At 51.7% G+C, this 12973-nt stretch overlaps 1 protein-coding gene across 1 annotated transcript in view; it reads right to left on the bottom strand.

Annotated features, from left to right (window-relative positions):
• Positions 1 to 12973, bottom strand: part of IARS1 (isoleucyl-tRNA synthetase 1) — a 2025584-nt gene that overhangs the window by 423576 nt on the left and 1589035 nt on the right. The window lies entirely within an intron of this gene.

Here is a 12973-nt window from a genome sequence, read left to right as displayed (position 1 = left end):
GGTCCGACGACGTATTCCATATCTATGACAGTAATCACCACAGCTGTGCTGCTTCGGAAAATCTTTCGGCGTCTGCGTCCTGCATCGATACGCCGCCCTCGAGGACCTCCTCCGACGGCTGGCGTCACTGGATGTTATAAGTAGGACGCACAACGCCCGTAGCCTCAATTGCAGTTTTGAACATGTGGCACCAGTCTTCTGCCAGTCTGACCACACAAAGCCTTGCGGAAACGTAAGCTGCAATCGCATAAGAAATCCTATAGCGGGGAAGGCAGGGAGGGAGCGATATGGAATACGTCAGACTATCCCATCGAAAGAACGTTACCAGGTAAGAGAGTAACTTGTTCTTCGAGGGGATTGGGTCCTCCGACGTATTCCATATCTATGACAGACTCCCAAAACAGTACCAACGTAAGGAGGTGGGAAAAAGAATTTAGAAAATAGAAATTTAGAATGCCCAATCAAATTGCAGAGTAAAGGACCGCCTTGCCAAAGGCCAGATCCTGCCCACGGATACTATCCAGGGAGTAGTGACGTACAAAAGTATGGACGAAGCCCAGGTGGCTGCATCATAGATGTTACGAATAGGAACACCCCTCTGCAGGGCAGTAGAGGCAGCCATACCCCTGGTAGAATGGGCCTGGAAGCCTATAGTAGGGTCCTTAGCCGCCAAGCGATAACATTCAGAAATTGCCAGGATAATCCATCGAGACAAAGTCTGCTTAGTAACAGCTTGTCCCAAACGCCTTCCAGCGTAACCAATAAAGAGTTGATCTTCCACTCTGACCCGGAACAAGCGTGAAATATAAAGGCTCAAAGCTCTCCTAGGATCCAGCCTATGGAGCCTCTCCTCTTCCTTACCAGGATGCAGAGGAGGATAAAATGCCGGAAGAATAACCTTCTGGCTTAAATTAAATTCTGACACCACCTTCGGAAGAAAGGAAGGACGAACTCTAAGGACAACCCTGTCCTTGTGAAACACAGTGAAGGGTGGCTTAACTGAAAGTGCCTGTAACTCACTCACACTGCGAGCGGAAATGACTGCAACTAAAAATACAGTTTAAAGAATTAACAGTCTCAAAGGGCAGGAATGCAAAGGCTCAAACGGAGCACCCATTAGGAACTTGAGAACAAGGTTCAAATCCCAACTGGGCACCTGGAAAGGTGACAGAGGGAACATATTAGTGAGCCCTTTTAGAAACTGAGAAATTAAAGGAATTTTAAATTAAGAACACTCTTCAGATGAGGGCTTAAATATAGACAGCGCCGCCAGGTAACCTTTAACGGTATCCACTTGCAGGCCCTTGTGGGCCAAAGAAAGCAAAAAAGATAGAACCACAGGAATGTCACATGAAAAAGGATCCACATTCTTAACCCTGCACCAGTCGCAGAACTTTCTCTCACGGCAACGGTACAAGGACTTTGTTGCCCGCTGTCTGGCCGAAAGCAACACCTCCATCAAGTCTTCAGGGAGGACCCAATCCTTATATCTCAACCTTTCAGAAGCCAAGCGTGAAGGTTGAGGGACTTGATCTCTGAATGGAGAACCTGACCCCCCCCCCTCCTGTGAGAGCAGATCATCTCGGTAGGGAAGACAGCGTGGAGGGCAGATGGACAAGTCGAGAAGGTCCGGGTACCACGTCCTCCTGGCCCATGCCAGAGCAATGAGGATCATCCGGGAACCGAACCTCCGCAGCACTTGCGGAATGACAGGGACTGGAGGAAACGCGTACAGCAGTGGGAATGACCACTCCACCATGAACGCGTCTCCTAAGGCTCCTCTTGGAGGAAATTCCCGTGAGCAGAACCTTTCGCACTTCCGGTTGACACTGGAGGCGAAGAGATCCACTTGAGGGGTCCCCCAAAGGGCGAAGATCTCCAGGAGAATCTCCTGAACCAACAACTCCCACTTGTGAGAGATCGCGCTCTGCCTGCTCAGAGCGTCTGCCGTCTCGTTTTCTTCTCCGGCCAGATGAACTGCCGAAACTGAAATTTCCTGCTGGACTGCCCAGAACCAGAGCTGCATCGCCTCCCTGCACAGAGGAAATTACCCTGTCCCCCCCTTTTTGTTGAGGTAGTGCATGGCCACTGTGTTGTCCGTCAGAATCAGGACATTCTTTCCTCGCACAGTCGGCAGAAAAACCTTCAGAGCAAGCCTAACGGCCCTCAGCTCCAACAGATTGATATGGAGTCTGGACTCCGACGGAGACCAACGACTGGTGACTGTCAACTCGTTGGCATGAAATCCCCATCCTGTGAGGGATGCGTCCGTCACGATCGTCACCTCTGGCCATCGTAGCCAAAATGGAGCCCCCTTCATCAGATTGCCTTCGACAGCCCACCAAAGAAGGCCCTGGGTGACCGAGAGCGGCACGTAAACGGGGTCCGACATCCTGCCGGAGGACCGAGACCACTGGAGCTTGAGTGCCCATTGCAAAGATCTCACCCGCAACATGGCCTCGGGCACCAGAAGAATGCAGGATGCCATGAGGCCGAGCAATCTCAAGAACTCGAACGCAGCAAGACTCTGGGCATGTTGGAACTTTTGCACCATCTGCTGAAGGTGAAGAGCCCTCACCTGGGGAGGAAAACACTGCCCCAGGGACGTGTCGAGCACCGCTCCGATGTACTGGAGCCTCCGAGTTGGCGTCAAGTGGGACTTCTTTAAGTTGAGGGAGAAGCCCAGCTTGTGGAGGGAGTGGCAGGTGATGGACAGATGATCCAGGACTTGCTCGGGAGAGCGCGCCCTGATCAACCAATTGTCCAGGTAGGGGTAGACGTGAATCCCCCCTTTCCTGAGATGCGCTGCCACCACTACCATGAGCTTGCTGAAGACCTTCGGGGCGGAGGTCAATCCGAACGGCAGGACCCGTAACAAAGTGCGATTCGCCAACCGCAAACCTCAGGTACTTCTTTTGCTTTGGATGGATCGGCACATGAAAATAAGCGTCCTTGAGGTCGAGAGACACCAACCAGTCCTGAGGTTGAAGGGCCTGGAGGACTTGAGAAAGAGTAACCATCTTGAACTTGTCCTTCCTGAGGAGTTTGTTCAAACCGCGCAAGTCCATGATGGGTCTCAATCCCAGTCTTTCTTTGAAATAAAAAAATAAGGGGAATACCATCCCTTGTTCCTCTCTGCTACAGGCACCAGTTATATGGCGCCTTTCTCCAGCAGGGATTGAGGTTCCTGCGCAAGGAGCAGATCCAGACTCTTCAAAGAGATTCCCTGGTGGATTGTCGTGAGGCCTCTGCCGGAAAGGAAGACAGTAGCCATGGGCTATGATCTCCAGAACCCCACACATCTCAAGTAATGGCACGCCATTTGACAAGATGCTGCGCCAGCCTTCCCCCAACCGACCATGGGATATGGCCTCATGACCGAGCTGAAGCGGCTGCGGCGTTGCCTGAGGGCAAAGAGGCAACAGCCCGAACGGCCTTGGCACCTCGAGTACCTTGTTTTCCACCTCTGGCACTCCTACAGTGGCCCCTTTGACTAGCAGCTCCTTTCGCTTTACCAAAGGATGAGTAATAACGAAAGGAACCTCCCCTCCATTACTGTCCCCTAGGACGAAAAGGCGGAAGTTGGCGAACTGCAGCGCCCAACGACTTTGGACGTCTGCAACCTCTCAAGGCTCTCGTCAGCCTTGCTGCCAAAAAGATGGACACCATCAAAGAACATGTTGAGGAGCCAGGCTTGCACATCAGGAGCAAACCCCGACTTCCGCAACCACGCAAACCTGCGTATTACTGTGCTCTGCGACATATACCGTCTGACGCAATCTGCCATTTCCAAACCCGGCTGAACGGCCTCACACGACATCCTTGCCATCCTGGACCATAGCAAGAAAACCATCCCGTTCGGCCCCTTCAGGAATATTTTAAGCCGCTAAGCAAACACAGTTCCACAGAGTGTGCGTGAAACGTGACAAGGCACATACGGAGTTGGCAGCCTGAAGAGCCATACCCCCCTGAAGAAAACACTTTCTTCGCCCAACCATCAAAACGTTTGTCTTCCCTATCAGGAGGGATGGTAGGATACCACGCCTGCTTTGCTGGGGCCGTAGCCGCCTGCACCACCAAACTCTCCGGAGTGGGGTGCGTGGTCAAGTAGCAGAGGTCGCTACTGGCTGGGCGGTATTTTCGCGACAAAGACTTGCCCACTGCCGGGAGACTCTCCGGAGCAGTCCAATCCACCGCCACCCTCCTCCGTATAGCCATATGGAACGGCAGTACCGGGTCAGTTGGTGGACCTTGGTCGAGGATATCTGTGAGGTCATCCTGAAGAAAATCCCCTGGGGGAGCATACCACCAAAAAGTACTCGGTGACCCTTGACATAAGGCGCCGGTACGAGGTGTCGGCATGGGTGCCAGGCTCAGGCCTATAGAACTCCACCTCCTGAGAGGTGTCCAGACCACTGGCGTCGTACAGTGACTGACGCAGGTCCTCAATCTGACTATGTCCCGAGAGAATCTCATCTGGCACCGTATCAGGAACCATACCATCATCAGAGCCCTCATCCACCTCCAAAATGTAATCAAGATGGTGGAAAGTGGGCACAGAATGGGGAACAAAGCCATGCTTGGCCTTGGCCAGAGCCTTTCTAGGGGGTTCCACCGTACTGAGTGAATCGGCGTCCACGCCGAACGCGGCTCCGACAGCATCGACACAGGCCTCGAGGGCGGAGCCCCGAGCATGTCCTTTGACAGCCTGGGCGGCGATACCGTCGATGACTTCCTCGGAGGCGGAGTCTCGAGAGAGTCCCTCGACCTTGGCGCCACAGGCGTCGACGTCTTCTTCGAAGACATCACAGGTGCACACGGTCTCGAGCGCGTCGAGGACCAGGACCTGGAACGGCAAGACTAGAACGATTCCCCTTGTCCGAGCGGGACCTTTCCCGCGAATCGTGCCGACCACCTGAGCCCAAAGGCGTAGGAACGGTGTCTCTAGTACGGTCACGCCGACCCCACTCGGAGGCGCGGACGGACCGGTGCCTTGCGATTCAAGAATCGCCAGCATTTTCTGACCGAAGGAAGCCCATTCCTCCGGAGTCGCATGCTTGGTGGGATAAACTACCCGCCGACGAGCGGAGTCCTCGGACGAGGAAGGCGACCGATGACGGCGCTTCCGGGAGTGCCTCGAAGAGGCAGAGGAGTAGCGGGACCCACTCCGGGACCGAGACCCCCTAGACTTACGACGATGATGCGGATAGTCGGCCATCGAAAGCCCAGTGGACCTCGACTTCCGGGGCTTGGACACCTTACTGACTGACACAGTTTCTTCTTGCGCTCCCGCAAGGCTTCGGACGTAAGCGACTGGCAGTCGACACAATCATCCGTGTCGTGGGCCTCCCCGAGGCACCAGAGGGAGGCCTTGTGCGAGTCCGTCACCGACATCTTGGACCCTTAGTCCCCGTATTTCTTGAAGCCCGGACGCAGGGTGGAAGCAGAAGAAAACATCTCAAACTTCTTACAACCAAACAGGTTCAAAGAACTGAAAGAACAGAAACTCCAAAGAGTCGAGGTGCGCCGAGATCTCTGAAGCGAACACGTTCGCAGAAAAAACGGAACTGAGGTTACAGGCGTTGTGCGTCTTACTTATAACATCCAGTGACATCGGCCGTCGGAAGAGGTCCTCGAGGGCGGCGTATCGTCGTCATCCACGCAGGACGCAGAAAGATTTTCCGAAGCAGCACAGCTGTGGTGATTACTGTCATAGATATAGAATATGTCGGAGGACCCAATCCCCTCGAAATGGCGAATAAACCCAACCGGAGCCAAGAGAAAGACGATTGGGTCAAGCGGGTTTATGTTCATGTTCAAGGCTAATATAATAGCCAAGAACAGTACCACGTTTATCTAATATAATCGCGGTAGAAAAGTTAGGGTAGATACCACTGCCTCCAGCCAAGTCTAAATGTTAAAAGAGCGAAACAATGCTCTAGGAGGTACAGATACAAAGGGATACGAGTTAACCCTTTCCAGTATTCCATGGAAGATGAGGTGTACTGGATCTGTGGTAGATTAAGTAAAGTTAATGGTAACTTTACCCTTTTCTGGGGGACAGTAGTCGCCTCAGAAATGGAGTCGAGGGAAGTCTCAAAGACAACCCTGTGCCACGGCACTGAAGGTGATTTTTGACACACAAAAGAAGGGGGCTACTCAAGTGGTGTACTTCAGAGTCCACAATCACAAAAACAAGTAGAAACGCAGAGCAAAACATAGGTAAGAGTGGGGGGAAAAGCTCACTCTTACCAAGTGGAAAAAAATAAACTCCAGAAGTCCAGCAAAGCAAACTAGGTGAGGGAAATAAGCCATAAATGAGAATTCTCCCTAACAACCACCTCAAGTTAGTCAGTGATCTCTGCAACGGCCGACAACCAGCGCCTGTGCTATGTAACAGACTATGAACTCAGGCAAGTTCATTCAGAGGTATCCCTGAGTGTTTCATTGGGCCACCACTAACCATCTCTGTTGAGCTTGAAGGACGGCGGTGTCATGATGCCTACCACCGGACATCGGGAGCAGGCACCCAGATGTTTGTTTAAACCTCAGCAGCCCCGGCTAGGGGCTGTCTGGGTTCAGTCCTGGCGCCTTAAGCACCAGGCTCATCTTAGAAATCAGCCCTGGCGCCATAGGCGCCAGGCTCATAGACTTTACTTACCTGATGCAGACCATGCTGCAAAAGAGTCCAAGCCTACATGAGGCCTGGATGGGACTATTTTGTTACAGGGACTATTTTTTAATCGGGCGTGGCTCTAGGGAACTTCTTACCTGGAACTACTTTGGAGGCTATTTATACCACACCCCAACAGCAGCACATGCTTCGCGTTATTCTGCATCCAGCAGCGTGACGCTCACCGTGCCTGTAGCCAGCATCCAGTCTTCTGCCACGCCCGCGTGCCTGCAGCCAGTATCCAGTCTTCTGCCACGCCCGCCTCAAATCCAGAGCTCCTAGAATAAAGAAGAAGAAAAGGACAAGGTTAGAAAACAAACTTATTTCAAATTCCTCACCTAATTCCGGAATCATTTCATCTCCGGACCTGGAAAGTACATCAGTCCTGCACGCGTCGCTTTGCCAGCTCCAGCACGGTGCCATACTCAAAAGTTCTCACAGCATCTTTCGATCCGGCACTGTCTCCATCATTTCTTCGCCGTAATCCGGCACCTAGGGGACACAAGAAAAAACAAGGTGAGCCAAGGGAATCAACAAATACAACCTCTTACCACCATAGACTTACCTGATTTACCACCAGCGGTATTATTCCATAACTCTCCACATTTTCATATGCCGCATCTGTAAAGAGGGAGAAAAACACGTTAACGCATGCAATAGTTACCAGACAGTGTTGGGTAACACATACTCTTACCTGAACACCAGCAGCAGCTACGAGACCTTCTCACAAACTCAGTTGCAACTTAAGGAAGGAAGGGGAACAAGAGTGAACATTGGGCACATTGAACTCTTTGAACTTGATACTTACCAATCCCGCCAGGGACTTCAGAGTCAATACTTACCGGAACTCTCCCAACGCCTTCAAACCAGTGAAGTAACTGGTATCTACCCGCCCCTGCAAGACACGCAGGATGGAGAGCTCATCTTTTACGACACGCAGGATGGAGAGCTCATCTTTTACGAACATAAGGTAAGGTTACGAAGGAGATATCGGAGGTGATTAGTGGGGGAGAGCGAGAACAGTTGGGAGGCCATCACTAAAACCCACAGGTGGTTAATCCCTGTCTCCACTTGCAGGAAAATACTTCTTCGGGTCCAGCAGACAAGACTAGGCGGGCCAGTCCAGACAGTCATCTCTGCACTACGCATCACGTTGAAGGAGACCGCAGCTGTCCGGGTCCGATCGATACCCCTGTGGGGTCCAGGTGAGCGTAACAGGCGGACTACAGCATTATTGAACAGTGGCTCCCAGGTCACTATTGTCTATGAGCCTAACTATCAGAAGCATATGTCACATCTACCTTTGGAACCCCTGAAGGGGTTTAACTTGATGGGAGTCGGCGATGCCACTTGCCGCTATCTGGGATATGTGTGCGTAAAGATCTGCCTTGACCAGGAAGTGGCTGGAGTAAGGATTCCAAAATGGCCACGGTTAGGGAGAATTCTCAGAAATGTGCGAATCCCCTCCACCTTAGAGAACCCCAGCAACTTCGCTGGATTTTGAGGACTTAATTTGTTTTTACCTGGAGAGAGTGTGGCCCCTTTCTCCCCACTCTCTCATGTATTTTTTGAGATTTTGGACACTATTTCTTTTGATTGTGGAGTCCGAAACTCCATAGGCATCATCTTTTACATTGTGTCACACAGCACCTTCAGTGCTGTGGCACAGGGAAGTCTTTCAGATTTCCCAAAGGTTTAAATAAACTACTGTATCCAAGAGCAGTAAAGTGAAATTGACTTTACTTACCATTGTAACTTTCTAGACCCAGCACACCCTATTTTACAATAGAGTGCTGGAGGGGTTATCTAGTGTCCCCTTTGTCTAGCTTCTCATGTAACATTTTTATGTTACCCTTTTCTCACTGAATGGCTAGTGGCAGTGGTTTTGTTTTAACTACCATGGTATCCCTTTACCGTGGGCTGCGTTCGCAGCTACAGTAAAGCACCCACGGGAGACATCTTTGTCAAAATGGCACCCAGTCTTTTTTCACCATTTCTTTGTGGAAAGGTCCTTCTTGAGATTTACTCTGCGTGCCAAACCAGGTTTGGTCTCTTTGTTCATTTTGCCTTTGGCAGGATTCACGAGTGAAGCCCGCCTCTGGCTCCAGAGTGTCTGGGGTAGACAGAAAGTGAGGGTGGTGCACGAAACTCCCTGTGCTTAGTCTCCTAGGAGACCCAAATGCACTGCTGGGTGACTGACAGCTAGGCTGGAAAGAATGGGAGAGAACTGAATAAAAGGCTTGTTTTTTGGCTTGGAAGGCAGAGTAGACCGCTGGACAAAGGAACCGAAGAAGAACTTTTAGAGGATGCCTGCTGCAACTCCTGGACCGTTGGTTTGCCCGGTAAAGCCCTGCTGCAGTGCCAGAATGCCAAGTTTGCATCGACAAAGAAGCCCCTGCTTGGACGACTTCTCCCCTTGAGTTGGTGTGACCAATCAACTCCAAAGTAAGCCACCTGGACATCCATCTCGGAACTGGTTAAATTTCCACAGAGTTGCTGCTGGAAACCTTATAGCCAGGTAGAGGAACACTAGATTGCCTGCGTTGCTTTTAAGCCGGCCTAGAACTTCAGGAAGATCCTCCGGACTCCCAGGAAGCAGGACTGACCGATCCAGAGCCCCCTCACCAGAGTGCGGGACCCCAGAAGCAAGGAAAGTCCATCTCGACAGCCAGGAACCGCAGTGTTGGTATTTGCGGTAAATGCGAGGACCTGAAACAGCCACTGAAAGTGAAGTTTGACGGTTGCGAGTTTTGACCGTCCCAGTGCATTGCAGGAGTCCCCCTCAACGTCCTCCCTCTTGTCCCCACGACTGAGGTCCAGGAACAGTGAGATCTTCAGAGCTCCAGAGGAAGTGAAGTTAACAGCTGCATCTTTTTCTTCATTTCTAAGGTACTGTAAAAAGTCTGAGAGAACTTACCTCTTACTATAGAGTGCTTGCAACTTCTACAACTCACACTTTTAATCAGCTTGTGGGCCTACAAGTGCTTCATCCTATACAAGACTTTTGGCCATTGACTTTGGCTTAGACTATTGAATTGAATGACTCTTCTTGAGGGATCCGAAAGTATTTGCCTGCTTACGAATATTTGTGGTGTCTTGTTGTTCTAATAACCTTTGCCTTTTACCAACTTTTAAGAGTATTCTAAATGCCAACAGTAAGATATTAATGTCCCCAGCACCCTAGCTATTGAAGTCACCTGTGGGTGTAGGTTGCGTCTGTGGGCCATCCCAAAAGGGTGTTTACTGATTTAGAAACTAAGAGTGTACAGTATTGAAGTGTATTTGTGTGTTACTATTATATTGCTCCCTTCTGAAGAAGGATTATTATAACTGACTGATAAATTAATAATTGTTTATGCAAGAAACCTTGAGTGTAAGAGTTTATTTGAATACTTGTAACTGTGAATCTCTGTGTAACTCCACTACAGCTCACATTGACTTATCATGAGATCAGCCTGGCTGCTCAACACGCTACCAAAACTGTTTAGTACAAGCTTATACCAAAGGTTAGGTTTCCTATACCCGTAGTCAGAGTTGTGTGTAGTGGTCCCAGAGGGTACTGCATACAAACTTTGTGTAACAGCCACTGACACAGAATACAAGTGTCGACGGCTGCTCCTCCTCCCCAGTAGGGTTACATGTGGCATCCACCACCCCTGAGGGCCAACACTGAAGGAGAGAGCGGCGGAAGACCCCCGCAATGGAGTATGGCATGTGGGGGCTCTTTTGACTTTTAAGAGGGGTATAGTAGCACCCCCCGGTGACTGAGGAGGCCAAGACAGACACAGTGTGGGCTGCGGCGGACAGTCCCTGCTTCACATGGCAAGAAAAGCAGAGGAACCAACAACCCTTCGCAAGCAGAGGGAGAGGGGGGAATAAGTCAAACCCCAAGAAACTGTGGATTAAGGAGGACAGAGCAGGGCAGAGGACATCTGCTCGCCGCCCAAGAGATGCATTAAATCTAGAGCGGGAGCAAGCCTGATGCAGGTGCGGCGAGGCAAAAAGAAGCTGGGGTTGACGATTGGAGGCTGGTGGGGGAAAGGAGAACCGACAGCCTAAGCACCGGCAGGCTCCCCCGCCCCATGAGGGGAGGCAGAGTGAAAGGATCAGCGGTCCCCCCAGAGCGCGAGAGAGCACTCCAGGGAGAGACGGCCCCGTAGACTCAGCTGGAGAACACAGAGGCGAAGAGAAAGCCGAGAGCGGCGCAGGGAGCCCAATCTCCCATCTGGAGACAAGGACCGGGTGAGGAAGCCCCAACATCAGCCGAGAGGACACAGCAACAAGAAGGACCACAATCTAGGCTGAGGCCACAGAGAGGGTCACCGAGACTCAGCAACTCTTCAGCCAACAGGGAGAAGTCATAGAAGGCAGGCCCCGTGGCCACCGGCGGGAAGATTCAGTGCGCATAACTGTAGATCTTGTGGCCCGAACCCAGCAGGACAAGGGAAGAAGGCAGACTTGCAGAAGTCGCCAGGGAACCATCCATCAAGTAAGGAGTTGGGAAGGAAAGGGGAAGAGAAGGGGAGCATCCATAAGGTCCCCACCCAGGAGAAAGAAGGGAGGCTCAAACTGGAAAGGGAGCTGACACCCGGCACTGGAGTGGGGTTACCCGAGGGGAGGCACCAATCAAGCAGAGACAAAGGAGCCACCCGCCAGCACGACCGGGCTACAAGGGCACAAGGAGGCACAGCCCAATAGGCCACGCAGTCCCATAGCACCACATCAGGGCAGGGGATAGCAAGGCCGACTGCAGGGAAGGGAGGGAAGACCCGGACCAAGGGACAAACACAGCAAAGGACAACAAACCCCCAGTTGGGGGTAACAGTAAAGGTGGATCCTTGTGACGGAGTAACCCGCCCGACAACTAGCAAGAACCAGGAAGAAGGGAACCAGGTATTCCACACTCCTGCGGCCAGGCGGGCATATGTGGTCACAGGCACAGACAAGGGATCCCCGAGAGCGGGAAGACAGCGGATGGCAAGCCAAGGAGGCAAGAGGGGCAACAATTAGAAGAAAAAAGGGGGAGCATCAGAGGACAGCGAAGGGAGAGTCAGGACGAAAGGAGCAGCCACTTAAGCCGGACCTGCAGTTACATATCGCACACAAGCCCCCTCAACAGACCAGACTCGGCTCACAGGACTCACCATAAGACTCCTAATGTCCACTAAAACGAAAGACAGAACAGGGAAGGGTAGCCGACCAGTGGGGGACACCCCGAGTACTCACAACTATGTGGCCGGCACTGGAATCAAGCAGGCAAAGGAGGAACGGACAAAACAAAGGACCGGTGAGACATCGAGGAGGAAGAAGGCAACACACTGATGACAAAACAAGACTTTAAAAGGAGAGATGCTAGTACTCCAGACCACGTTGGCCAAAACGTTCCAAGATCAATTCCAGCTGCTGAGAAATTATCTCAACTCCGCATTGGGGGAAATGAGACAGGAGGTGGGTGAGTTAGGAGAACGGACAGATGTTCTGGAAAGGGGATTGCAGGAAGTGGAGAAAGAGACCATGGAGGCAAAAGAGCGTCTGAACACAGCGACAAACAATCTGGAGTTGCAACTTGAGGATTTAGAGAATAGATCAAGGAGAGTGAACATAAGGAAAAAGCGACTGCCGGAGGCAATACAGGACAAGGATCTGAGAGAAGTGCAAAAAATCTTTGCCAACCTCTTGGGGGAGGTGGGTGGGGGCAGAAACCCGACAGTGGAATTAGACTGGATCCATAGAGTGGGGCGGCTCAACAGGGGCCCCAAAGCTAGGCCGAGACACATCCTGGCAGCATTCACGAGGTACAGCCAAAAGGAAGCAGCGCTAAGGGCAGCCAAGCAGCAGGAACCAGTGATGTACAAGGGGCAAGAAATAAAGCTGTTCTAGGACCTGGCAAGCAGCACTCTGACTAAAAGAAAAATCATGGGCCCCATTCTGAGAGAGTTGGCCAAGAGGGAAATCAAATACAGATGGACCTTTCCATTCGGCCTCATGTTTGAATACGATGGAATGCAGAAAAGGGTCTCCACCCCACAAAAGGCAGCGGACATTCTTCACATTGAAAGGGACGACGAGGCGGCGAGAGAGCAACCTGCATAAACAGAGAATAGGGCGAGATCCCGCCCTTGGGAATGGTCAATGGTAGGGGAGCACTGCAGAAGGAGAGCCACACTCAGAGGACCGGGCCCAAGAGGGGAAAGGGGAGAAGAGAGGAGCACAGAGAGTTAGAGAAGATCCCAGACAACCCTACGAAAGAATGTAAGGGGGTGGTGGACCTCTGAGGAATAGACACAGGGCAGGGGAGCA

Source organism: Ambystoma mexicanum, chromosome 2p (genome assembly GCF_040938575.1).
Source record: "Ambystoma mexicanum isolate Mex_15411 chromosome 2p, UKY_AmexF1_1, whole genome shotgun sequence".
In the NCBI taxonomy this organism is placed as follows: Eukaryota; Metazoa; Chordata; class Amphibia; order Caudata; family Ambystomatidae; genus Ambystoma; species Ambystoma mexicanum.
The sequence above is the reverse complement of the archived record's forward strand: the minus strand, read 5'-3'. Positions and strand labels throughout refer to the sequence as shown.